Below are 4,790 nucleotides of genomic sequence, written 5' to 3'. Positions count from 1 at the left end.
ATCAAAACGCAGATTATTTTTAGCACGCTCGGTATAACATGTCGGCTTTTGTGACAGCGAACCAGTTTCTACAGTGCGCGCAGCCACAATCACTCAGTCCACAGAACAGTGTTTTGCGTCATAGAACTCCAATAAATGTATCTTTTTGCAGCTGTCCTTTAATTTTAAGTATATTTATTTATAATTTTCCGTCGTAGATGTTGCGTCAGCTAGGAATAGTATGTTCGGAGTTCTTTCTTTATGTCGCTCCTTTCAATACGAACTTCTTTTTAGACGTACGGATTTTCACGGTTCCTTCGAGGTGCTCTTAGCGCTGCCGACGGATTGGATGTCGTACGCAATTCAATTTATTTTTTTGCCCGGTGTTGACGCGCTGAGATGACGCTAATCGTCAGAATCTGAATATTTGGAGAGAAATATACAAATATAGCGTTTCATTGTCATTCTTTTCTTAAAAGCATAAGTTACACAAGCTTAGAGTAATCTTGTGTTGCGGTATCCATTTCTCGAGGTGCTACTACAAGGTTTTTACCCGAAGACAACGACGATTACGTGACTTTGAGATCCCATTTTCCAATTGTGGAAAATGGAAAATGGAATCCCTTCCAGTTGTGGGTACGAGCCATGTTTTGAAACAACAACAACAACAACAGCTGTGGGTAGGTGCCCCGCCTTTGCGGTCCTTGTCATCAGAATTTCTTGTCAGCCTATTTACTACTTGGTATGGCGGTTTCATCATTTTTTTGCCAGCACCCATCTGTGGATGTATGCTGACAACAAAATTAAATATAAACAGCTGTACACGAAACCATCTTTTTTAACAAATAAAAAGCAACTGCTTTTTGTGCATGAACTAGTCGAGCTCGTCAACAGCAGAGAAATGACAAAGCATTTCAAAAAAAAAAAGTTGCTTTCCACACGGTCGGAGATGCGTTTCTCTTGCACAAGTAGCAATTTGTGCCAGGCGACAGACGTCCTGTCAGGATGGCCGAGCGGTCCAAGGCGCTGCGTTCAGGTCGCAGTCCGGTCTTCCGGGCGTGGGTTCGAATCCCACTTCTGACAAAACCTTTTCTTTTTTTGCTTATCCGGTTTCTTTTATTTATTATTTTTCGTGTGCTTATACCGTATACTTCGTATTTAATAAGTTTAAGTAGGGGGTTTTGTGGGCTAATGGCGCGATCTGATGCCAACCTGATAATATTTTTCTTCCTTCTTTCTTTCCCTCTTCCCCTTCCCCCAATGCCGAGTAGCTGGCTAGAGGAATATACCTCAGGCCGACCTCTCAGCATTTCGTATCATTAAACTTCTCTCTCTCTCTCGAAATAAGTGCTTTCATTGCATGTTTATAATTCTGCTACAGTAGACATATGTAGTGATTTGTTAAGCACTGGTGGAAAAACATTTTTATAGCTACGCAGTTCTTGAAATAATGCGGACAACTGACGTTCTCAGATAATTGAGTCGAAAGCAGAAACAAAGCTTCACTGCTCAGTTGCACTTTAGTAGTGATCTACTGAGGCACCTACTTAGCAGCCATTGTTCAGCTGCACTTTAGTAGAGATCTACTGAGGCACCTATTTAGCAGCCACCAGGCATATAGACATATCCATAACAAATTTTCCTTTTCTCTGCTTCCCGTTTGGCATCCGGGCCTCATTTGTCATCATCCGTGCCACCGGTCAGCAAAATAGAGTCGACGCCGGTCAATCTCTCTCAACCATCGCACTGCGTAGCAGGGCTGGTTAAAGATATAATGACTGTGGCAATGCTTCCATCGTTAATAGTTAGGACAGCGTCCATGGTGCACGCAGCGAAACGAGCGATAACTTTGAATGACGCCAGAACGAACAGCGCAGGTCGTAGACTTCACAAGCAAGTCTATAGCTACGCGCTCCATGCGCTTCTGGCTGCTTCTCAAGCTTGGCAAATGCCTGAACTTCCTACGTGGATTTCAGTGCCGCTAGAGAACCATTGGGGATCCCGTTAAAGGTGGTGAAAAAAAAACTTATTGTTTTTGCCCGTTTTAATGCAACAGGAGCATTATATCACTATTCACTGAGAAAAAAAGTGGCCGTGTCAAGCAACCCCTTTGTTTAGAAAATTGCTCATTTCAAGCGTAAAATCTTCCTACAAGAACAAATGAGATGTTGAATCGTGTTATGAAAGAGGCACTAATTTTGTATAACGCAAGAACTAAGAAACTTTTTAAACAAAATTTCCGCGTACACGCTATTCCTTAAGTTAAGAAGGAACTTTGCAGAAACCGCAAAGACCTGGTGCGTTAATATCGACGGTTAAAGTTTTAAACTTGCACTTAAATGATAAAATGTGTAGCCCAATGAGCGTTAATCATCGCGGAGTGCGCGGCCGCATTGAGCATGGAAGTTTGTTCGCTATAGTGAAACAATCCCCACGCACTCTTAGAAAAAAGGCAGTAAACAGGTATTAACGGGTGTAATTTACTAGCTTTACCAGCTGATTACTATCTTTGATAAATCAGACTTAAAGTAAGTGCTTCCTTTGTTAAGCAGTTTCAGTTTCAGTTTATTATTCTTTAAATACAATGAATTAGTAAGAGACAATATACAGACGAGGGTCCCAAAGTCAAAGACTGCAACGGGAACCTCAATTAATAATGACAATGTAGAGATGTATTAAAAAAGAGCAAGCTAACTGGAAGAAACACATACAATCTCGAAAATACAACATAGCAAAAATAAGATCAATGAAAACAAATTGATTGTATACAACCCTATAGTGCGTAAAGAATTGTCAATACATACAAATGACAAATGTAGTGTAATGAATGACGTAAACGTAGTTAGACATATAAAACTGCTTAAGGATATGACTAAATGTACGAAAGGATGAAGATTTAATGTTGACGGGTAAACCATTCCACAGTTTTATAGCAGCGAACGATGATGTCATTTTTCCATAGTTAGAATGAACCATAGGTAGCAGAAAATTGGAGTTACGCGCAAACCTGGTATTATTGTTATTAATGAGGTGCCTGGAATCAATGCTTTGGTATGAGAGCTGTTTAGTAAGTAATTTATAAAACATAATTATTAGATGATAGTTGAACAAGTTTGTTACAACAAGGATGTTATTTTCACGGAGTAGTAGAGTAGCACTCGTGATAAGCCCACTGTTACTGGTAATGCGTATTGCTTGGCTTTGTAAGTGCTGAATAGACGAGATATGACAGTTATATGTGTCGTTATAGAAGTAAAGTTAAGTAAAGTATAAGTTATATAAGTAAAGTTAGTTGTGAAGTGTCAGTTAGTGAAGATGTCACAGATCAACGTCACCTGAGGTCTATTATGCTGTGTAGTGGTGGTCTTAATACGATATGTAGATAAAATAGTTTCTACCATTGCGTCCGATTAGTAATCAAGAGCTGCGCTGTGGTGCACCCATGTGCGCAATGTGCGCTATGCAAATATATTTTCATAACTTTGTATATTTATTCAAATACGTAAGTTCGCACCAGTACAGCTAGGGCACCTAAAGGTTGTGGCTATACAGTGTGGTTTTTTGAACCATACAGATGCTTTACAACATTTCATTTTATTTCCTGCTTCGAAGAGCAGTGGACCTCGGGAAAAAAAGCCGTAGCTTGACAAGTTCCCGAGGCCCACAAGGTTCGTTGACAATGACACCATCAAGCATGTGGTACAAAGATAGGATGCAGAAACATGATTGACGTTGTAGTAAAAAACAGTAATTCTGCATTACTAAACAAAAAACACCAAGTAAGACATCAGCATCAGATACACACAAAACAACAAATCAAATACAAAATTAAGGGCTTGAAGAACGCAACTTTAGAACGCCAGAAGGGGATCTGGCGCCGACATGGCTACCAGAAATTTACGCCTACTTTTTATGCAGATGACGTACGCTGCTTACGTGTTCGCCAACTTGACGTGTCCCCTGAGCGCCGAGAGCGCCGGATTGACCGACAGCAGTACGGCCCTTCGCTTTCCGGTTCGACGCGGAGCGCTGATCACGGCACCTTTCGACTTTGACGGCACCTGCCCGACTCTTCGCTTCTCGGATCCACAAGGAACACTGGACGCCACAGCGACACCTGTGGTTGAACAACTCGTCTGCTGGCAACAGGGGTCAGCCCCGGACAGAAAACTACATAAGCAGCTGCCTCGCCACGCCACTCTGGGATCTGGCGCCGACATGGCTACCAGAAATTTACGCCTACTTTTTATGCAGGTTAGTTACTCCTACCGTTTCGTGAGTGGCAAGCCATTTAAAAAATCGGCGTCAGGTCCCATTGCATGCTTACTGTTCGCTGCAAGCAAACTGTGTTATTTTGGATTAAGTTGCATTTTTAGCCCTGGTTGTCTGTCTAAGATTTACTTACTGCTCTCTGGAGATGTAGAACAAAATCCAGGACCCCTTTCTACTGAACAAGAACAGCAAATGTTTCAAGCTATTATGAAAATTCCATTGATGATGCAAGGGCAGTCCGACATACTAGATGAGATCCGCTGCCTTCGAGCTAATCAGCAAGCTATGGAACAAAAGATAAACGACTTGAGTGTCAAAGTTCAACTCGCTGAGGAAACCGCATCACGCGTCACATCACTGCATGCCACCATAGAAAGGATTTCATGTCGTGTTGACTCGGCCACTTCTGCCCTTGCCTCAATGCGTGATAGCCAAGACGACCTAGAAAATAGGTCTCGCCGGAATAACTTGATTTTTGTCGGCCTTTCCGACACCGCGAAGGAAACATGGGCTGAATCAGAAGAAAAGATTACGTCCTT

The 4,790-nt window shown here is 41.9% G+C and overlaps 1 non-coding gene across 1 annotated transcript; it reads left to right on the top strand.

Moving 5' to 3' along the window:
* The first annotated feature begins 978 nt into the window (after positions 1–978).
* Positions 979–1,062, top strand: TRNAL-CAG (transfer RNA leucine (anticodon CAG)). Its single transcript has one exon. It is a non-coding gene; the product is annotated as a tRNA-Leu (tRNA).
* The last annotated feature ends 3,728 nt before the right edge of the window (positions 1,063–4,790 follow it).

Source organism: Dermacentor andersoni, chromosome 4, assembly GCF_023375885.2.
Source record: "Dermacentor andersoni chromosome 4, qqDerAnde1_hic_scaffold, whole genome shotgun sequence".
Lineage (NCBI taxonomy): Eukaryota > Metazoa > Arthropoda > Arachnida > Ixodida > Ixodidae > Dermacentor > Dermacentor andersoni.
The sequence above is the reverse complement of the archived record's forward strand: the minus strand, read 5'-3'. Positions and strand labels throughout refer to the sequence as shown.